Source organism: Corvus moneduloides, chromosome 2, assembly GCF_009650955.1.
Source record: "Corvus moneduloides isolate bCorMon1 chromosome 2, bCorMon1.pri, whole genome shotgun sequence".
Classification (NCBI taxonomy): domain Eukaryota; kingdom Metazoa; phylum Chordata; class Aves; order Passeriformes; family Corvidae; genus Corvus; species Corvus moneduloides.
The window spans coordinates 60781619-60805573 of NC_045477.1; the positions used below are offsets into that span (position 1 = coordinate 60781619).

General features: G+C 37.3%; 1 long non-coding RNA gene across 1 annotated transcript; it reads left to right on the forward strand.

Moving 5' to 3' along the window:
* The first annotated feature begins 2269 nt into the window (after positions 1-2269).
* Positions 2270-23501, forward strand: LOC116436488. The gene is made up of 3 exons (XR_004237025.1): positions 2270-2350; positions 8983-8987; positions 23490-23501. It is a non-coding gene; the product is annotated as an uncharacterized LOC116436488 (long non-coding RNA).
* The last annotated feature ends 454 nt before the right edge of the window (positions 23502-23955 follow it).

A 23955-nucleotide genomic window follows, 5' to 3' on the forward strand; every position in this document is an offset into this window, starting at 1 on the left:
CACTAAAATGTCAGCAAAATAAACACCAAACACTGGAAGGTGTTGCTGTATCCATCAGTCAAGACTCTAATTTGACATTAAGAAACAATAAGCCGGCATGATGCCCCACTATTCTCAAATCAACTCTTGGCCCATAACACACTTCTTAAACCCCTTCTGCACAACCCACTTAGGCACATATGTCCTCTTCTCCCATCTGCTCAGCATTTTGCCATTACCTCCAGTGTCTCTGTTGAACTGTATAACTGGATTTACCATGCATAGCAGCATTAAAGTATCTTAAACTCCTACTCAATTTTTTTTTTTTTCCTTCCAGAATACAGTTTTTATTTGTGAAAACTCAAGATCTGGAAGTCTGCCTGTTATGCTTCACTGAAAGCTTAGATGCCTGAGCCTATCAAAGATGGGAGCCTTCACAGATATTGGTTTTCTGGACAACAACCACTGATCCAAATTCCAGTCCTAAACATAACCAGTAGAGGACAGAGTTCTTTCTGCTAGTAGGACGTAATGGAGTCACATATATTTGTACAAGCCCTCAAATACTGTCATAAATTGCAAGCAAATACAGTATTTCATTTCTTTACAGGATCTTTTTATGACTTAATTGGCTGAAAAGGAGATTAAGTATGGACTATAAAAGAAATTGTAATAACTCCTAAAGAAACATGAAACTAAAATCTCCACATACAGCTGAACCTATTTTTCTCCTCATAAAATACACCGACATATTTCCATTTAGAGGTTTGCTCACGAAAGTTAAGGTATATTGAATGAAATTCCTTCTCAAAAATAGGGTAGAGAAGTTGAGAGAAAATTGTCAATAGCTAAGTAGGGACCAAATAAAGCTAAATTTTAATTGGATCCTGCAGACAGACCCTTAGAGAAAAGAAATAGAAGTTTAAGTTGACAATGCCTTTCTATTAAATTCTCTGTTGAACTATCAAAAATTAAAAACTAAACACGAAACTAATTGTCCTGGGCTCCATTTTAATAAGCTCTATAGGAAAGGAAGGTAGAATTAGATTAGAGCAATGCAATGTCCCAGGAAATGGGGAAGTGAACTGGAGTGAAAATGCAGCCAAATGGGTGCAAAAATAAGTACTATTAGAATATTGGAGCTGACTCATCTCTTCAGCAGGTGATGATGCCTGTGGCACTGTCAGGATCACTCCTGGCACTTGAAGGATCACTGTGGAGGGGAATGCAATAGCAGGAATGCAATAGTGGCAAAGATGGAAAGTGCATGTCACAGTAGTTCCCCATGTTTTCTGAAATATCTACAAATTCCTATTCATACTGGGCCTAAGCAAGAAAAAGCTGCTGTCACAATCCTGAAGAGGTAAGCAGGACATTTCTGTCCTGCAGTAAACTATGCCAGAGACAGAGAAAACTGGAAGGGAAAGATAAGAGGAGAGCAGATGTTTGACACTCGGTACCAGAGAGGAAGCCTATACTGTGGCTGCTGAAATGGAGAGATCCCCTGTGAGAACCATGTCTTAGAAAGCAGCTGCCAAGTCAAATAGCCATTAAATCTCAGCAGAAACAAACATCACTGCACTACACTGTGTCTCTTTAGTAGACCCAACAGCAGTTCACACTGGGCTAGTATCAACTGTACCATACAAAGCCTGCATGAAAACACAGGCCAGAGTGACAAAAGCATGCACTTTTAATTAAGAGGTTTGAAATTAAATGAAAAATGTACTGGGAAAAATGAGTGAAAAAGTTGGAAAGCTAACTTGTGAATTGAACCTGTGTTCTTTTCCGTGGATAATACCTTATTACTCTGCCTTGTCTCCACATTTTTCTAAGGAGAATTTAACTGACATTAAATCTTTGCTAGTGCAAAATTGTCTTGGTTTTGAAAGACAGGTGTCTGCTAAGGAAGGTAGGAGTCTCCCTTGGAATGGAAAATGTAACCCCCTTCCCTCCAAATTATTACAATTTTGAAATTAAGGGGCTTTCAGGCAAAGATATGAGAAATGGGAATAACAGTTCTTTACTAGTGTATATAACAAGGCAATAACACAGAAACACTGGCTTAACCTGACAGAGTCAGGATACGACCTGACACCCTGCTGGGGAGGGTGGTGGTAGCAGCCCAATTAAGGAGTGGCTGCAGTCCTCTTTGAAGTGATAGACGTGGTTCTGTTGAAGTGGTGATCCTGTAGAAGGATCTGGTCTTCCTCTGGTGGTTATGTAGCTCTTGTCCTCTGGGAATCCAGTAGGTAAAGCTGCCCATGTTGTTCCAGACCTCAAATTATACCCAGGTAGGAATGCTTGGTTCCTCCCCCTGGGCGGAGCATCTCACAATGGGATGATGTAACTTTGTGAGTCAGGCAGTGAGGTTAGATGGCCCATTAACAGCAGATATCTCCCAGAAAGAGTTACCAGGGATGTGTCACAGAAGAGATAAAGAACACTGACCCACCTGGTTTCAACAGATGATGATAGAACACATACTTTTGGTTACATCTTACATTGCAACCTAGGACAAAAATATGTCTTCCAGTTAGGGATAGTGAGGATCCTTCCAATCTCTGGTGCTTTCTCAGTTGCTCCTGAATACCTGGGCAAGAGGCTTCATGGATCTGGTCATTCTTTGTGTGCAGAGAAACCCTGTCATAAATTCAGGGAAAGGAGAAACTCACAATCCTTCCTGCCACAGACGGCAACTGTTATATATTTTGTTGGGAAAGAGAAAAAGGCCAGCTATCCCAAGGCACACGTCTAACTTCAGTGTGGTAATCAGCAACGAGTACAGAGTAGTAGGAGAGAGAGGGACTACTATATCGATTCAGCTGATACCTATAGTAACATGGACAATTTCCTCTTCTATGTCAGAACAGAGAAGTTACAAGCAAGTGAAAACTGAAAGAGAAGGTTCAGGGATGAAATGGGAGAAAAAGGAAGTCAGCTTTAATATCAAAAAGGGAGGATGTGCTGCTGATACTATAATGTGTTTTCATGTTCAGACATAAAAAGTGCATTGTCTAATTACAAAAACCTCCATGCTCAAAACAAACAAAGCCATAACTTTTCCCCCCCTCTATGCTCCCCCCTTTCTTTACCATAATAATCCAGGATATTTATACTGAATGTATATCAATATGTGTATTTCTATCTTGCCTCTTCCAACTAGTACCACCTTCGTTTCAGTTGTGAGGAAAGAAAAGGTAGGGTCCTACTCACAACAACTGCACACTGCTGTTGCAGACAATCCCTTTTTCTTGTCCAGCTAATGAATGGAGCCATGAAGTTCCTTTTCTCCAGCAGGAAACAGGAAGGACATAAGGTGCACTTCTTGAAAGGCCATGACATTTGGCAGCCATAGAAGATGACCTGATGTAGGCCATTTATTCTTGCTGATTTCTGATAAGCTGTCCTAGAGAAATCTGTATAAGAAGATCCAGGATTGAGAAACCAACTAGCTCTAGTTATGGCTAGACGGGTAGAAAGTAGAAGGAATAATGGCTCTGTGACTGATAGATTTAAGGGAAATAGTCTTAGGGGTAACAGACAAGAGACTTGGAGAAGTGTTAATGATAAAAAAATGTTGAAACAATACCTCTTTTGAGACAGGAACAAGGAGTTGATGAATTGCTGAAGAAGAACAGGAAGAAGTTGGTAGAACTTGGACAGAAGAGACATAATGAGGAATTTATAGATATCCTGTGGGTGCCTATTGTGCTAAGCCAAATCATGTATTGCTGATTGAGGCTACACATGCTTTCAGGAGCCAGTGCATTACTTGGTATGAATAAAAAGGACATATGGGAAAAAGATTGCATGAACAGCGTATAATATAAAATTAACTGTAATTGGATAGATGTATGACTAAGGGCAAAGTGAGAACAAGCAAGGAAAATGCCATGGCCCAGATCCAACAAAATATTTATGCTTTCAACTTCTAGCTGCTAACATTAGATGGTAATAGCTTTCACAGCAGGTAAGCTCATAAATCATTTGTTGAATCTAAGCCTAAGGCTGTTGCATGTTAATCCAATGATTTTAAAAGTAAGGTTTACTGAACGTATTTACAAATTTTAGAAATATAGTTAATAGTATCAAAATAATATAGGCTGAGGGAACTGTGCTCATTCCTCCTGGAGAAGTGATGGCTTTGGGGAGAGCTAACAGCATTCCTCCCTTTCTTAGGAGGAAGTTAATGAAGAGGATGGAGCCAGGCACTTCACAGCTGTGCAAGATGGGAGGACAAGAGAGAGTAGGCATAATTTGAAACAAGACAGGTTCAGGCTGCATGTCAGGAAAAGCTTTTTCATGATTAAGACAGTCAAGTGGGGAAACAGGTTGTCCAAAGAAGTCATGCATCCATTCTTGGAGATCTTCAAGGCTCAGCTAGGCAAAGTTTTGAGTATTGTCTGGTCTAAGAGCTGATCCTGATCCAAGCATGAGGTTGAAATAAATGGCTTCTTGGGGCCCCTTCAAAATTCAATAATATAATCCCATGAAAAGATTTTCACCACTTCAGTGTGCAATTGCTGCCTTATTTTACTTAAGAAATATGCTAATGTTATCTTTTTTATATCATGAAGGCATGCAGCTATGCATGTTTGCCCCAACTAAGGTGTTTTCAGTCATGAGATATCCTATTTAATAATTTTTAGGGCAGAAATGGCCATAAAAGGAAATGGAAAGCAAAAAAAAAATTTTTTTTTCAGTGAGCTTGTATGTACCATAGTGCAATAACTGTAGAAGAATGATCTGGGGGTGAGTCAGAACAGATGAAAAAGAAGAAGTTAATAAGGTGAAGCTCCAGATTGAAATATGTTCCACATTAATGCAAAGCAGCACAAGATTGCAGAAAAGAATTGGCTTGTATTGCCCATAGTATCAATGCTAGTGTCTAAGTAATCTCCCTCCGAAAATGGGGGGACGCCTCTAAAACATTGAAAAGCAAAGACCCCTAAATGGTCCCGGGTTAGTGAGCAGGAATTTTCTGGACTATTTTCTTACACATGGCCATTTAAAATCCACCTAACCTGCACATTAAAAAGAGCCAATATAATTCCTGAGAGTTGACAACTTGGATTTTATGTGGTATAAATTTCAAAAAATGTAGAAAGAGTAACAATTTCAAACAATGGTTGTGTCATGTCACTATGACCAATAGCTGGTGCCATGAATAAAACATAGGTGTTTTATGACTATAATAACTGAAAAGTGGACATAAATATTCTGAATCAGCTATAGATCTACCAAGATGATTTTCTGATATTGATATTTTTTTCTTCTGTATTGATGCATTTATAAGCTAAGGCAGTCAGTAAGTACTCTCAAAATGTGCAACAGCTCTTTAGGAGCCATTAAAGCGTATTGAACTAATGACCCATGGATAATCAAAGTGTCTCATTCACTTAATGATGGATCCTTCATTCTAGTTGCTTTGAACATATTGCATTTGATTTTCTTTTTGGGTAATAAAAAGTAGACATCAATTATCTCAAACGCTATAAAAATCCTATTGAACACCTGCATTATAAAGATATTCTCTTTATTTTGTTTTGATTTTCTTAGAAGATTTTGTTAAAATAAGAACCATTATTTTTCCTAATTTGTTTTAATAACCTGCTTCTTTGTCCTACTATAGTTCATTATTAAATACTTTAGTTGCAAATTTTATCTTAATTAGTCCACTGTTGCCATCATTATTTGAAATAGCAACCTCATGTCTGGATTCAAGGCAAAATAGTTCCTTGTCAAGGAAGATGTAAGAAAAATAGAGGTGTTGCCTTCAAACCCTGACTTTCAAAAATACTTTGTTCAATAGCAAAAATATTTGAGAATGGTTGTTGAATAGGATGTTTAGTGGTATTACTGGAACACCTGATGATAATCTAATAGACCTCTACTCTTCTGTGCACTTTCCAAAGCTAATCAAGTCGTCCTCCTGATCAGTCTCATACCAAAAAAAAAAAGAAAAAAAAGCCAAACCCACAGAAAATAAAACCAAAGAAAGAAAGAAAGAAACAAAATACACCCCCCCCCCACCATCCAAACAAAAAAACCCCACTGCCATAGATCTGATGGAAAAAAAAATACCAGAGACAAAGGTGGAATGAAACAAAGTTAACAGATGGACAATGAAACACTTGTGACTATTCTTGGATTACACAGAATATTTGTTGCAGAATCAAGGAATCTAAATTTCAAATCCATTGTGTTGCCCAAGCAACCAGCTCTCTGTGGCTAAACAGTTGAAACTTACATATCTATGACTCTGTGAAAAATGTTAAGTGATATCATCACACTTTTTATGTTAGTGTGGGTTTTTTCCCATTGCTTCCCAGTGCAAGAATGTTAAAAGGAAAAATTAGTATGCAACTAAAGCATTTTACAAACATTTCTAACTCTGAATATTCAAACTGGTTATCTAAAACAGTGCACAATGAAGCATATGCACAACAAAGACCATATGGAACAGGTCTGGTTCTGACTTTTTTAACTTGTTGCTTTGCCTCCTTCTACTTCACACTTCACATTAAATTTCTTGGAGGATGTGTGGGGGCATTGTTATGGTGAACTGTCAGCATCTGGAGTCCTTCAGAGGAAGCAATATGATATTTATGTTCATGGTTTCTTCTTCTTCACCTTATGGTTCACTGAGGGTCATTTTTGTATTTGCTAACTTTTTTTTTACACATCTGCATGTTTTTTGTTGGACTGCATCTCCACCTTACTTCCAAATTTTTTTATGTGGTACTTTTAACATATAGGTAGATACTCTTTCTTTTTTTTTTTTTTTTTAACCCTAAAACCAGTTTTTCCTAGATTTACACTTCTGTAATTGACCATGAGTGAGTTATTGCTATGGGGTCTGAAGTGCCATCCTGTGACCCATCCCCTGTCATCTCATGACCATCCCTATGCCAGATCCTGTGTCCCCATTTCTCAAGCCCTGTGCTGTTATACCCGGACTGTATTTCTCTATCTCATGACATTATCTTAGTACCATAAATATTTAATTCTGCATAGAACTGCTTGTTTCTTCTACCTGTAGAAAACAATGGTTTCACTATACACAGAAAAAAAAAACAAAACCAAAAACAACAAATTAGCTGCAGACAGTCAATTAGAACAATTGCTATGGCAGTTAAACCAAAGTAGAGCTTAAGTCAGACCTTGTCTTTACTTATTAACATCAGGGTTATCAAATAACAGCTAATGGTGGGAAAAGTAATAAAGGTACTGTGCAGTGCGTGTTCAGTCATCTATTCATTTTACAAAACAAACCCTTTTTTTAGAGTTTTAAGATCTTTTAAATTTTAAGGGGTTGTCAGTACTGATACGTTACTACTACATTTCATGATTATAATAAAACTTTCCTGGTAAAAAAGTGGATAATAACTATTCTTTCTCCCACCTCCACCTAAGCTTATATGATTAAGTTCCTGGATGACACCATGACATTTTCTGCTTCCTTGTATTAACTCCATATTTTAGATAGGTGGCTATCCTATTTTATAATGGGAAATGACTAGTTGTGATGACTCTTTGCAGATTTTTTTCAACAAAGAATCCTTGGTCTTGCTACCTCTAGAGTTCAACAGCACTGAATTTGCTAAGTCTTAAAATTGTGTCACAAAGCCTGTCTGTTTATCCAGCCTTTCTCCAAGGAGGAGGTTGGTTAAAATGCCACAAAATTTTGCCTATGGCAAATGAATCTGCTTTCCTCAATATCTACAGTATGTCTTACTTTCCTCCCCTCTTCCTTGAGGGACAAATGCAGGAAAAATGCAGGAATGCTGTGACATCTGAAGTAGCTTATGTTGTTTTCTAAAGAAATTGTCAAGACTTTGTAAAATAACCAGCTTAGATGACATATTTGCTTAACAAAAAAAAAAAAAAAAAAAAAAAAGCAAGCAGGCTGTGGTTTTGCATTGTTTAATTTCTGATCTTTATTGCTGAATGAAAATTTATTTTAATATTTCTGCTCAAATGTATCAGAATTGCTCATTGAACAACAATCTGTTTAAATGGAAAGATAAAGAGTATTTATTGCAATGATTGTTTGTCTTCTTTAAGGATTGTTAAACATTCATTTTACCCCAGAAACTTTCTAAGTATGATTCTCTTGCCTAAATGTTGAGAAAAAGTGGAAACCTCAATCCCAGTCCCAGTTCAAAAATCATGTGTGTGTGCTACATTAACCAGCCAATACAGGAAGAATATCTTTCTCTCTTAATACCATGTGAAACAGAACAGTTTAAAAAAGTGGAGATAAGAACATAGCCCCCAGGAGCAGCATCCTTGTATCCCATCTGAATATAAACATATTCATCAATTTTTATTTCAGGTCTTATAGTCTGCTAGTTATTATATTAAACATCAAGACTTATGCATGGATCCCGAATTCCTGCAGATAGAAGATAAGTCAAACAAGTTCCTATGGAGATCTGCTGAATTATGATAACTTTCTTTTATTGGGGTACTTAAACTGTTGATTTTTTAAACTTAGACATGAAAAAATTTAAACAGGATTATGCATGAATAATACTGTAGTTAATGGGAATTATACTGCAAAAAGCTGGATTTACTCTTTCCTTCATGCAGGGAGAATAGAAATCTCCATACTTCTGTGTTTGTAGATCTCTGCTTTCTTGAGAATGAGCCTCAAGTCAACTCTAATTTTACACACAAATATTTGTTCTTCCTGAAACTTGAAAAATAATACTGTTCCCTTACCCATGATCCCTAAATGTAAATTACTAACTGCTTTGCCTAAAAGGAACACCTAGTAACTTATTCATTCCAGCCAAGTTATTTTATAATTCAGGGTTTCAAAGGAGAAGCATCGTTTTAAAAGAAAAAAAGCCCACAGACTTCCTGCAAAAAGACTTTTATTTGCCAGCTGTACGGGCTCCTACAACAAGTGCCTAAACCGGAAAAAAATAAAATATTGTACAACTTTTCAGAGCTTTTATACTGTGATTGTAAAATATCTGGGAGGTTTGCCAGACTCAGTCAAAAGAAGAGCACAGCATTTTCTCATCACTAATAACAATGACCTGAAGTCACGTTGAAGATTGTAAGGTCAATTTCCCTCTTAAATTGAAAAAAGAAAATAGGAGAACAGATGTGGGTAGTTGCTTCTGTATTTATAAATTGCATGACAGCTGGGTTAGGCTATATCATCTCCAGTTTCTATGCAGTTAAGGTGTTTTTATTGAATCATTCATACTAATAAGATAGAAGCGTTAAGGTGGATTTTTAAGCTATTATATAACATAGAAAAAGCTGCCAACTTCGTAGTGTATATTCAAAATTGAACATTTTTCTTCATTAAATATGTTCAGATAAGTTTACTGTGTGGCATGCACATTTCAAAGAGGATTTTCTGGATTTGAATGACTGGTTCTGAATTGATACAGCATAAAGGCATGTGATGATAAAACAAGTACATTTTAAATAAAAGCATAAATACATAAAGTGTTAACTATGTAATAACAGATATTTGTTTATTTGGTGTGTTTGGTTTTGTAGGGCTTTTCTTGTGGAGTTTTTCTTTGGTTGGTTGGTTGCTTTGCTTGGGGTTTTTTTCGAAGTTTAAAATAGCAGAAAGGGTAGCTGTGCAACCAATATTCTGATAACATTTATTCTATCATTTCAGGAACATGTAATTCTAGAAATAGGAATTTTTATGCACAAAAATTGTTATTCTGCCTTATTTCATATATTAAGTTGACCATTTTATCAGCTACATAATTTCTTATTACTGACTCATTATGTCTATCTGCTGAAATATAATTTGCACATGCTACACACCAATATTTTTGGCTACTATTTCTTTATATTACATTTACATTAAAATGCCAAACATCTGCTTGTGGTTGACAGCATCTAGGCAAATCTTTCCTTTAAATCCCAGAATTTTATTTCACCCTTATTGAGTGAAGCATGTAAATCACATTTCACTTCTTTATACTGTCTATCCTACACATTTTAACATTAGACATAGTAACCTATTGAGCCTAGACCTACAAGAACAAAAAGGAACCTCATGAGCATAGTTTATCTGAAATGTCTTAAATGTCTGTTACGGAATGAGATAAATCTTTGATGATGCCTTGACATAAGGAAAGAGTAGGTGAATAGTTAGACTTAAAAGATTAACTTCTAACACTTGTATTGGAGTAGCAAGCATAAGCTTAGAAGTGAAGTCTCAATTAACTAAGACTAAGAGATAAAACAGCTTTTTAATCTTCAGCCAAGCATTTGATCCATAGTTTATCTAACCTATATGATGTATACATCAATTATTTCAGAAAAGTATTTTGGTGAACATGGTAAAATACTTTTAATAACTAACAAACAACAACAGATGGAGGATTTGGTGGCTGTTCAGAGGGCACTAAGAGAAAAATAAGAAAAATAGAATGAATCAGTTTTAGTATAGGGTCCTCTCTCCCCGAGTTTCAGAAAAATCAGTAAGATAAGTTAAAGCAGCCCTCAGGCAGCTTAAAGTTGTGCAATCAGCCTTTACACAGCAGATTGTCCAAAGTCTCTTTGTTCCTGGCAATATAACAAGGGCCACATTTACATGTGGGTGACCTGCTTCTGAATGACAACTGAAACATTTAGAATCAGATAAGAAAAAAAGAATACTTTTCACATTACTCCTCACATCCTTTATAAGGTCTTTTTCAAGAATGAGTGCTTATTGATTATGGACAGTGGAAGGAGACGACTCCCATGCCATGGACAGATCAAAGTCCTCAGGTGCAGCACCATGTACACATAGCTCTTGAGCCCAACAGGGGTAATAATTTTGCTCCCTTGCTCCATTTCAGTAGCTGGAGCCACTAGATGAGATGGAGGGAACAAGAGATGCTTGGGTCCCTTTATATAACCAGCAGCAGCATTTCCTCCTCCTGCAGCCCTGTCAGCCTCCCAGCTGTGCTGCACTGGCTCAGTGTTCCTATTAGGGCCTCTGGGCACTACAGTAAACAGTGAGCATTAAGGGATATAACATGCAGCAAAGTCTAACAGTGTTCATGCGTCACTAATTACCATAATGAGAAACTTGCGGCACATCAGCCAAGAAGAATTTGCATTGATTGTTTTTTTCCCTGTTCTTCAGCTAGAATAGGAAGAATTCCCATGGATCCCCACTTGACCTTGTGGGCTTCTTCTCCTCTTTCTGTGTGTAGATATTCCTCAGAGGTGCATGTAAGGCAGATGAATAAACACAGAGTTAACCCCAGAAACGATTTGTCTTTTAATAGGCCTTCCTACTGAGAGCGTATATGTAAATTCTAGTTGTGACCAAAGAAAAAAAAAGTTTAAATTTCATCTGGTCTCAGTTGTCAGGAGCATATTGAAGAGCAACTGCTGTTTTCACACTGCTCCTAATTCCCTGTAAGGCCCTGTTGCATGTTAGCTATTGATTTTAGACACTTCTGCTGCTGATTATAAATAGTGAATCATGAAGTATGGATTCCTACTTCACTATGACAGGGTTAATATTAGAATTACTTGAAGATTAAATGTTCATGAAACACCATTATTAGCTAGAACAACTTCTTAACAACAGGGTGTTTTGTTAAAACCTGTCTTCTGTGATGAATCTATGCTTACAGGAGAAAAGGCAGCAAAGAAAGTTTCTGGAGCGCAAGATATGATACTGAAAGGACTCCCAGGCCATTGATTCCTATCTTCTGCTCTAACCAGCATTTCCTGCTCCCTATAATCCATTCAAAAATGTATTAAGCTCCACTTTAAAGCTACTTAAATTGTTTCCCTCTTTTACTCTTATTGGAAGGCAGTTCCAGACAGGTGGAAGGTGGCTAGACAGTTGTATTGATCTCTAAATTCCCTAGAAATTCTATTTATAAAATGTTAAGCATTTTGTTAAGGATTTCCAAGTGGGTGTTTCTGATGGCTCAATACATAACAATTGTTCTGCTGTTAACAATCCTCTGCGTGTTTCATTTATAATGATCCATTTTATTTTCTTTGTAATAAGAGCATATTGCCATTTCATGCAGCTGTTACATGCACTTTATAAGCATTCCACTGCCTTTTTTTAACATAATTGACTCAGTCCTTTGAGTTACAAGCACCTGATCCCTGATTCCAGTGAGAGAGCCTCAAGCAATACCCAAAGGTAAGCCCTGTACCCAAGGTCCTTGTTTCAGGTACACACACTTCTTTTTTTTTGTCATGTGTTTTACACAAATTCATACAGACTGGTTGGGATGGGAAGGGGCTTCTGGTGATCAACTAGTTCAGCTTCCCAGCTACAGCAGGTTGCACAGGATTGTGTCCAGGCTGGTTTTGAATATCGCCAGAGGAGCAGAATCTACAACCACTCTGGGCAGCATGTTCCATGAGAACGTCTGTCACTCTCACAGAAAAAACTTTTCCTCATATTCAGATGACACTTCCAGTGTTTCAGTTTGTGCCTGTTACCCCTTGTCGTATCACTGAGCACCACTGAAGAGAATTTGGTTTCATCCTCTTGATGTCTGCTGGTGAGACATTTATATGCATTGATATGATTCCTTCTCAGTTGTCTCTTCTCCAGGCTAAACAGGCCCAACTCCCTCAGCCTGAGGGAGATGCTCCAGCCCCCTAATCATCTTCAGAACCCTCTACTGGGCCCTCTGCCACAGTTCCTTTTCTTGGACTGGGGAGCACAGAACTGGACACAACAATCCTGATGAGGCCTCACCAGGGCTGAGTAGAGGGGCAAAATCACCTCCCTCGGCCTGTTGGCAATGCTCTTCCCAATGCAGCCCAGAAAAAAATGGCCTTCTTGGTCACCTGGGAACACTGCTGGTTCACAGACATCTTGTCCACCAGGACCCCCAGTCCTTCTCCACAGAACTGCTTTCCAGCAGGTCAGCCTCCAGCCTTTACTGGTGCATGGAGTTGCTCCTAACCAGGTGCTACTGAAGGCTGAATTTGCCTTTGGTAGACTTCATTGGGTTCCTCTCCAGACTGTCCAGGTCCCACTGAATGGCAGAACAGACTTCTGGTGTGTCAGCCACTCCTCCCAGTTCTGTATCATCTGCAAACTTGCTGAGGGTGTGCTCTGTCCCTTCATCCAAGTCTTGGATGAATAAGTGGAACAAGACTGGACCCAGTACTGAATGCTGGGGAATACTGGTAGTTACAGGCCTCCAACTAGACTCTGTGTCACTGATCACAGCCCTCTGAGACCTACCATTCAGCCAGTTCTCAATCCCCCTCTCTGTCCACTTCTCTAACCTTTTTCTTTACATGCTTAGAGATAACATCTGGGATGAGTTGTTCCACCACCTTACCAGGGGTGGCAGTGAGGCTGACAGGCAGTCAGCTTGCTGCACACCCTCCTCACTGCCCTAAGGATCTCAAATTCCACCATTCCATGGTCACTCCAGACAAGGCTTTTCTTGAACGTCACATTCCCCAGCAGCCCCTCCTTGCTGGTTGGAATAAGGTCCCACACAGCACCTGTCCTCATAGCCCCTCTATTAATTGGAGAAGGAAGCTGTCATCAATGCATTTCAGGAACCTTCTGGATTGCTTATGCCTGGCTGTGTTGTCCCTACAACGGACATTGGGGTGAAGTTCCCCATTCAGACCAGAAATTGTGAATGTTCCTATCTATAGAGGGGTTCCTCTGCTCAGTCTTGCTCAGATGGCCTGTAGCAGATCCCCATTATAATATCACTTCTCCCTCCCCTCCCCTTAATTCTGATCCATAAGCTCTCAGTCGGCTCCTCATCCATTCCCAGGTAGAGCTCCATGCACTCCAGCTGGATATTGACATAGAGGGCAACACTCCTTGTCTCACCTGCCATTCGTTCCTAAAGGGCCTGTATCCTTCCATTCCAACACTTCAGTCATAGGAGCCGCCTACCATGTGTCCATGATGCCAATAAATCATAGGCCTGCAGGGGTGCTCTGTCTCTGTGCATAGATCTGATTATCACAAAGTCTTGTTATAGTATTTCTAAGATCACTGTGTTTGGTTTATCCACATCTTTAACAATTATAGCACATTTTTAAATAGTTTTACTCTCAACTACAAGGTCCACATTCTGGTTTCAGTTATCTTGGTTTAAATGTGGATTAAAAAGTGAAAAATAAATTACTCCAGAACTTAGTTTTGTTTAAAGAGAAGTAAAACCTAGCTCTGCTTTTTTTAAGCACCTGAATATAAAAAGGTGAAGGCCATGTGTGATAGCAGTGTACTAACTTCCTGTAGTCACACTTGCTGTCAGGACTCATTTGACTGCTCATCAATTCTGAATTGTGGTTACAACAATGACATGTAATCAACAGAGGTCTCCACTGCATCATCTCCATGAAAGTAGGTTCTTACTGCTATGTTGCTTCTTAGCTTTAAGGACCCAAACCGATCCAGCATTTGGTCTGGCCTCCCATTTGAAGAAAGCAATGCTCTTACACACAGACCTTTTTAAAAATTAAGGATACAGTTGAGAAACAACTAAACCTACATATCAAACTTCTGTGTGAGTACATTCTGCATCTCACTGGTGTATAGAATACCTGATGATTTTGATTGTTCCCTTTCTATATCTGTCTCTGACACTCATACCATTATGTATTATTAAATGAAAACCTGACCCCTTTGAAGCTAATGGAAAAAAAGCCTTCCTACTTTTAATGTGAGTCATTATCTTTCAGTAAGGTTACTGCATGGGTCAAATCTTTGTGCTACCAGCAAGTGCTGTCCCTTGACTTGAAAAGGACTCTGCAAACATGTAGATGTACATGTTATTGTATCCTGCTGAAGGATGTGAAAATTTTACTTTGAAAAACAGCCTTAGAAAATAACAGCTAGTAATGTATCTCATTGGACTGCTGTGAGATCATTCTAAGAGTACAAATTAGTATTTGTACTGTGAAGCACCTTTGGATCTTTGGATGAAAGATGATGTGTTTAAACATGAAGAATTAAAATTAATCTCTCCATGGAAGTTTTTAAGAATAAAAAAGGTGAGCTATACAGTTTAATTAGTAAACTGATAAAAATTAAAAATACTTAATAATGTATGATTTATATTTCTCAATGGAAACCAATATTATGCTTAGATTATAATCAAGATAATATTATTAGTAGAATGACTGAGTCAAATTAATCATGACTGCAAATCTAATTATCACAAGGGATCATGCTGCTACCACAGACTTCACAAACCTTTACTTTTATCTTCTCATTACAGCACCAAATTTCTCCCTCTGTGCAGCGGGTGTACAGGATTTTCAGTTTTCAGTATCTTCAGACTGCTGCTTTGATATTCTAATGCACATCTTGTGAATGATGGGCCTCAAATTAATTTTTTTCTTACAAAGAATAGACTACAGACAAGAGCAAGTGTTTTTAATAATATTATTTACAAGGTGATAATATGCAATTTGTTACTTGTCAAAACAGTGGGAATTATGTTCTCATTCTATGTTAAATATAATTAGCTAATATTTTCCAAAGGGTATGCAGACAGAAGAGGTGTCTCATATTTTTAACTTTGTTGCCAATTTCATTGTTTGCTTTCATTTTTTCTTGCTCTAGGAATGTGAAAATTTAAGTTATGGTTCCAGTATGCTCAAAAGAAATCCATTATAAAGAAGTTGGACTTCCTCAGCCCTACAGGCATTCATGTTCAATGTATGTACATATCCATAACGATCTTTTAAAGGAAATAATTATGAATTAGATTGTGTATAATGAAGTATTACATAAACTTACTTCTGGGATTATAAAAAAAAGCAACCAACAACACAAAAAAATCCCAAAAAACTTCTAGCCTTTATATCTTTTAAAGCACTTTTTTCCTCAAATAAATTATTTATAGTACACTCTTTTTTTTTTTTTTTGACAAATTAAAGCAGTTTGCAGATAATTTAGTTGGGGCTAATGAATTGCTTTGATGGTCTTGCTTAATGGAAAGGGGCTCTACAATCCTCTTGTAACAATAAGCCCTACCCTAAAGAGTTTACAATAAAATGATGAGAAAGGTACATGAAATAAAAAACAGAAGAAGAAGAAGAAGAAGAGGAGAAGGAGAAGGAGAAGGAGAAGGAGAAGGAGAAGGAGAAGAAGGAGAAGGAGAAGAAGAAGAAGAAGAAGAAGAAAACAAAAGCCTGGTGACATGCAATATATTCTATTATACAAAAGTTGTGGGTACAATTTGTAGTAAATCAGACTAGATCTGCTCTTCTAACTGCATCCACTCCAGGGAGGTAAGCTTGGCAGCTAGCCTCAGAAAGTCTCCTCTAGGGCAGATTAGTTGTATTTGCATGAGCAGTTCTTGGCGTTAGATCCTTTCTGGGCCTAGTGTAGTCTATACAAAAGTCCATTTTTAAATAGAGACAGAGAAGGAGTCTGTATATAAACACATATTTATATTTTTGTTGATGTGACTGTGTCAGTGTGTGTGTATGTATATATATAACTATGGATGTGAGGGTTGAGGAAAGAAGTTTAAATTGATATGCCAGAAATAATGAGAGAATTGTGTTTCGGCCCAGCTGAATGTTTTTTTACATCATGAAAATGTTTCTATGTGTCACATATTTTGAGGCAGTGTTGAAGGACACGGGAGTGTAGGAAGTTCCCCAGCCTGGCAGACAATAATTGACTGGACAGGGAAGGGGGAGTGAAACCCCTCTAATCTGTAAAGTCTACAAAAAACATTTTCTGGGGTGTGCAATCCACTGAAACATGCTTGGATTTACTTTAGGAAGGAAGTGCTTGGGTCAGAGGAGAACTTGGGAACAAATATTTTTAAACTACGGGCAGTCAGCACACTAAGACCAAAACTGAGCAGGAGAAACAAATTACCTCATACTTAAATAACACTAATGAACTACAAGAAAGCCACTGGAATTGGACATTTCTATAAGGATCAATAGTAGGATAATTAATACACAATAAATATAAAAATGTCAAGTCCTTTTTTAATATGAGTAGAATTCAGCTCACCTAGATTCAAATGTCTAATAAATTATAAAATTATCTTTTCATTTTTAGAATTTTAAAACCTGATTTAAGAGGTTGAATATAGAATCTCTCTGGAGACTCTTTCACTCCCAGTGAGAGAAACTGTCCCTGGAGAAGCCTGTTTTGCTGTACTAACTATGGAAAAACCTAAGGCAACTCCAGTCTTAATAATTAAGTCCTTAATTTTAAATATCTATAGATGGTTGGGTACCTAAGTGAGGTGATTATGTGCTACAGCTCTCACTCTTGCTTCTCTTTATAGCTCAGGGGTAACCATGCCAGTTGCAATTCATAGCAATGATAGGTGTTTCAGGGGGAAAAATGAACAAAATCCTACCCAACCAACCAACCAAAAAATCCCAAACCAGAGTCAGTAGGTGAGGCAGGAGCCAAGAAGGAAATGGAGGAAAGGGGTCCTATGACTTTTATCCAAGCAATAGAGATCCCACCTGTTAGGCATACACCTTTCAGATTACAGACCATGTGGGAATGCAAAACAGTAAAGGGACCCCATCACATCAGCTGCTGAGATACAGCCAATACTTAGCCAAGATTATGAGAGTCATGGAGGTAGGAAATGAGTCAAGGGGAAATCTGAAACGGCCATTTAAAGGCCAGGGCATAGACATAGAGAGACAGTAATTATAAAACCTGATCTTGTTGGTTTTTATTAACTTTACATTAGATCTCAAAGATTTGAATGCTGAAGCAGTCCAGGGGAAAGAAGCCAAAAGACAGGATTGTCCTCACAGTGCCTCGGAAATAAGAAATAAGGCAATAATAGTAGGTAGTAGAAATAAGAATGCACACCCAGTGCATGCTCAAGTTTGTTCTCCCTTACTTTTCTTCTGGTACCATGATGCTTCTGTTCTTAAGCATTAAACACAAAAGAGGCTTAGTGGTAAGGGACCCCCAGATTCATAACCTAGCTCCTCCCTTTCCAAGACACAGGGTTGGTGGTCCTCTAGGCTAACATGGCAGAGGAATTGTTTTTTGGAAAAATGATTTAATTGACAGGATAAAATACAGAAGAATTTACATCTGTGTCAGCCTAAATATTACTTGTAAATCTTGCATATCCTTTCTGCCCAGCACAATCAATCTCCTTGGCGTGTGTAGTAACAGGATGTTAAATTAAAAAAAAAAAAATTATCTTCAATGGAGAAAATTTCTGAGTCTGGCAACCTGCCATTTTCTTAGACTGAACCATCTTAGTTCTGCCCAGTTTGTCTTCAAGATTCCTAAATACCTTTAAAGATCTTACTTTCAGTTTCTTTGTGCCTCAGTTTTCTGTTTCCTCTCTTACAACAATAAATATGTATCCCCGCAAAAGTAAAGGAATTCATATTTGTAAACTGCTCAGACACTTATATGGTGCAGACCAAACAAGAACCTAGATAAAAAGGGTAAAAAATAAATGCAGTCTATTTCCAATACTCCTCTCCTTTAATTTATGAAAACACAGAGCATAGTAAAAACTAGCCAACAGAGCTTTCTAGAAAACCTCTTACTGCCTAAAATAATAAGGAAGTTGTTTGATCATACTACAAATATTACTCAAATATTTTTGTCAAGGTCAGATTCTGGCAAGTGTCATTTTCTATTTTCTACATGAAGTACTATGTGTTCAAGTTACTGTGCAACAACCCCAGGGCTTGCAGAGTCGTTGCATGTAACTTTTCCGAACCATTTTGTCTAACATTTTTATCTACATTTGTTGCTCCTTGGTTCCGGCTCTACCTGTGTTTCTTTTAGTTATCGATTTCAATTTAGGTTGGCCCAGTCTCGTTCTAAGTAAGTTCAGTGTGCTTAAAGATGCGTAAGTTAATACCTGTTTAAAGTACACTGAAGAGCCTCAAAGCTACACAATCATTTTGTATATGATACACTCTGTAAATGAAGGCAGGCAGAAGACTATATCATTTATAAATGAGATTCCAAGGAGTGTATCCCAAATGGATGTTAAAGAATACAAAGCATCTCTATGAAAACAAACAAACAAACAAACAAACAAAAAACCCCAACAAAACTCTTCTGGTTTTAGGTCATCTGTACATAGTGACTCGCAGTTCTACTCTGGAGTGAAAATTATCTGCATTTCCAAGGTGAAAGGTCAGCTGAAAAGCTTTTATATAATACAGTATTTTACTGTAATGTCCTAATATGGGAGAAACATTGTAATAAAAAAGCTACTTTATGTTAATTGGTGGAATCTAGAAAAAAATACAAAGTTATACATCCCTGTCTTTTACTTTTTCAGTAAAAGTATGCTTTTGTGTCATTAAAGCGTTCAGCTTTTCCCTATATGTTTCACAAACTTTTCTGTTACAACCTATGAGCTGAATTTTTCACTTCTGATGATATTGTTATCTCAAGGCCACTGTCTGATACTGATTTATAATGGCTGATGCATTAGCTATGTTCTACCATTCAATTGCCATTTATTTTATCGTTTCAAAGATGATTTTTAAAATACAAGAAAGCATTGGCACCCCTACATAGGGAGAGAACTCTAATCTTAACAAGATATAATCCTTTTACAGCTGTTATTATTTTAATCTTCTGTAAAGAAACTCCAGTTAACCTGGCTGCTGCCCAGGTCCCCTCTCTTTGACAATGGCCGAGGATGACAAATTTCTGGAGAATGCACTGACACTCTGCTGAGGCCTGATGTGCTGCTGAATGTGGGACACTGCAAAGCTAAAGTGGGAGCAAAGGTCATGGATTAGAATGAATTAAGCAAACGTGGATTAAGAAAGATCAATGAGCAGGGACACAGACTCATCAGGCTCTGTTTAGATAATCTGCTTTCTTCGACTAACATTTTCTTCCAATGTTATAGCTGAAGAAAATGTACTTGAAGCTCACTCTTGTCAGCTCCTGAGAAACTATCAGTAAATCAGGCAGACAAGATAGTACCCTGAAATGTAAAAACTCTGCCAAGGACTGATATTGACCCTGATCCCCAGACACTACAAGTACTGTTACTGAAAAGACAGGTCTGCAATCCCAGATGATGAAACCATCAGGTCAGTTGCTCTGGCTCAGTCAGTGTATTACTGAGGAAGAACAGAGAGAGGCAACAAATGATACTGTACTAAACTGTAGAAAAGGGCATTCTCCAATGCTATGCTTTATTAGTGATGACAGAAATGTTGGCAGAAGAGACCTGTCATTTCAGAGGAAAGAGCTTGTAGAAAAATATAATCCTACAAACTGATCAAAGAAAATTCTCAGCATCTTAAAGGCTGTGGGAAGAAGCTTAAATGAGTGAAGTTCCCATAAGCCACATGGTAAGGACATGAAAATTATGAAGAGAAAAATTAGGATATTTACTGACTAAGAGAAGTCTCATAAAGAATTAAATCTGTCAGTCAGTAGGAAAAAACCCAGTGTCCCAAGTCATGTGTATAGGATTGACATTTCCTACACTGAGATCGACTTTTTATTGGCGTATACTCCACTAGCTTGCAAAGTTAAAAAACAAAAATGGAAAATCGACCAAAGAGCTGAAACAAAAATATAGTAGACATCATACTATAGGAACCACCTAAGAAGTGATGATGTGTGCTGAACATATCTTACCCAGTAGGACCTCATAAGAACTCAGATCCTAACCTCAACCCACTTTTGCTTCCCTAAATGGCACCTAGAGAATGATTATTCTGTATAATCTAGAAATAGAAGAAACTAGTATAGTCAAGTTGCTTTTTTCTCTGTCACTGCAGGATTTTTCTTAGTGGTCTATATTATCTGACTTACCACACTAGCTATGTCATAAAGGTACTAAAGAATTTTACTGATAAACCAGTAAGATTTTTGCTCAAGTAACAGTGTACACCCAGAAACACTACCTATAGGATTAGGAGAAGGGTTGATTTCTCACAAAGTTACTGATGGAAAAATACTTTCCTATCAGGGAAGATCTTAGAAAGCACAAATGGTAAAAAAATATATTTAACTTCCTATCTCTGTTCATGATTCCACAGGACAAGGTCGGTTCCAGCACACAAATGAAGTGCAGGGTATATGAAGAACATATTAAAATCAGAAAACAATGTCAAAACAATCCTTTCTTCACATAATGAATAAAGCACTGAATTTGTCCCTTATAGACTGCTAGAATAGAAAGTGACTTGCTTTTGTATTTTTTTTAAGGGACAGAAAAAAAACCCAAAAAAACAAAAACAAAATCACCCCAAAATCGGGTAAATCTTTTTTTTTTCTTCTCATTTTCCCTTTTTTTGGTATCCAGTGAAAGACGGGAAGTAATTAACACAATGCTGGACCTGAATTCAGTCCAATGTAACTACCACAAAACAGCAGATCACATCAGGACAAGGATTCACCGGGTCCAGCATCCTTCTTTCAACAGTCATGAGTAAGAGGGACTGGCATGCCCAGAGTGTCCTTTCCCCTGGCATGCTCTTGCAGCAGTAAGAGCCCAAGGGACTACCTGAGATGAAGGTTCCAGACTTCTGTGTTCAATAGAGAAAATGGGGCTGACCACAGTCCTTTTAAGATTCTAATTACACTGTTGGCTCCTGAAATATCTTGCGGCAATGAGTTCCACAATTTAATTACAGGCATGATATGACAAAGTATTTCCTTTGTTTATTCTAAAATGCTGCATGAAACTTGCTTTGAGGGCTCTCTAGATTTTGCACTGTGAGAAATAATGAACAGCTGAACAGTTTACCATACATCTGAGATAAAGACCAAATTATCATTCTTCAAACAACTTGAGTTATCTGGTTTCTCATCAGGATCTCTAAGAACAGAATACTCTTAAAAAAGTAGATAAATATATGGAAAATGCATTTGTATGAAAATCATAGTATCTTAAAAGGAGAGAGGGAGGAAAATTATAGCAGCTGTTTTTTCATGGTTTGGGGCTTCTTTTTGTTTTATATTGACTAAGGAAGCCTTGCTTTTAACCATTTGCATAGGAAAATTTAAATTATTTAGTTGTGGGAATATTCTAAGATATATACAATTTTAAAGAGTATTGTGTTAGTGCAAGAGTAGAATTATTCCTGAAAGTACAAAGTTCGTAACATATATGATTACAAATTCCTTTAGCAATCTGCGTAATGCCTTATTCACTCCTTGATATTTAAGGGCACTTATGGAGGGAATGTAAGTGTTATTACAGTGAGTGACATACCATATGGCAAGTAGGATCAGCTGCAGCTTTGCACATTGTTGTCATTTTTCCCCTTGTACTACAGTTTTGCATGATGTAATGTTTTTCTGTGGCTGTTCAACAGTCTACCATTTAAGCCTGCTGTATTATAAAATGCCATTTTAAAGAGTTGCAGCTGAACCTGCTCACCATAAGTCTGCATTTATTTCACAGATGTCTATCACACTGTCATCCCACAGGTGCACTGCAACTTTAAAATTTTCCTGGGCCTCATCTTGTGATGTAAGAAAAATGTATTATTCAAGAAGAAGAAATGGCAGCCAAAAAAGTAAATGCTGCGAAACGTCATTTTAAAATACAACTTGGGCATGCAAATGCAAATAACCTTAGACGGCGATAATATTTGTACTCTCAGCTAAATATGATGTGCAAATGGTGGTGGAAGGGCCAGGCCCTGAAAAGTAAAAGTCCTCTCCAGGGTACAAGTAAGAAATAGATACGAGGTGTTGGGTGGGTGGGGGGCTGGGGGCGGGGAGTGCAGTGTCCATTAGTGTAGGAGAAATTTGGGTTTTTTCTATCTTCTGCTCAACTGTCATCACTGAAAATTTTGGAAAATTGAATCCATCTGGAGGTTATTTTCTGACTTGAGTGGAACTACAACTCTTTAAGTGTAGTCCTGTTGCTCCATTCTCACAGAGTATCAGAAAATAAGCAATGTAGAACGTATAGGCAGAAAAAAAAAAGGAAGAAAACGCATTAAATATTAATTTAAGCATAATCACACATTTAAGGAAACACTTGACTGTTTCTTCAAAGTTCAAACAACTATGAAGAACATTCTCTCTTCACTTCATTTCACTACACTTCATCTCACCCTTCCTTTTTCCTCCTCAACATGCCATGCCTTTTTTTCCACCTGCAAGTCATCAGCAATTTTGTGATCTAAGATTCCATTTCAAGGTCAAACTCTGCTGTATGTCTACATGAACCATCCCTTTAATTCAGTTAGGCTGTTGACATACACAGGTACACTGGGAGGAAGACAATGAAAAAATAACTAGGGAAATATTTTTTTTCAGTGGGAAGTGCCACTGGTCCAAAAAAAAAAGATTTTCAAATCTCAGTTTGAATTTTAGATCTCCATTAGAAAACTAGTTTTATTTATGCACCAATCAGGAAAACTGTGAAGGACAACAACTAATTAACTCTTCAATAGCGAAGTATTTAAAAACCACTTTTCTGAATTAGAACGGTAGTGTTAATAGAAATATTTTCAGTGTGCAATCATATAGAATTGCAACCCAGTGTTATTTCTAAGTCAAATAAAAATTCTTGGGTTTGACATTTTGAAAATTAAAGACTGAGTAAATGTGAAGATAACAAAAGTTAAACTAGAATGTAAAGGAAAGGGTAAAATTAAATTGCAAATACACTTTAAATTAAATAAATCACCATAACTTGTTCATAATTTTGGAGTATATGTCATTATAGTTGAATACCTTCAACCCTATATTCTCGTTTCATATTACTTGTGGTACCCGCACTGAGATACAATAAAACTGATGTCTTGTTTATTCTTAAATTGATTGAGAGTAGATATGGCCTGATAATTTTGGTAAATTCTTCTCTGATTAATCATTTTGAAATTGTAACAAGAAAAAAGGCTTTATAGAAAAAATCATAGAAAATATTGAAATTGGTTTATAACATCAATTGAAGTTACTGTTTCATATCAAGGCCTTTACTCCTTGCTTTACCTTGCTTGTTTTTATCAAGACTGGAAGACAAGATAGATTAGTAACAAAAAGCTCTGCAACAAGGAACCTTAAAA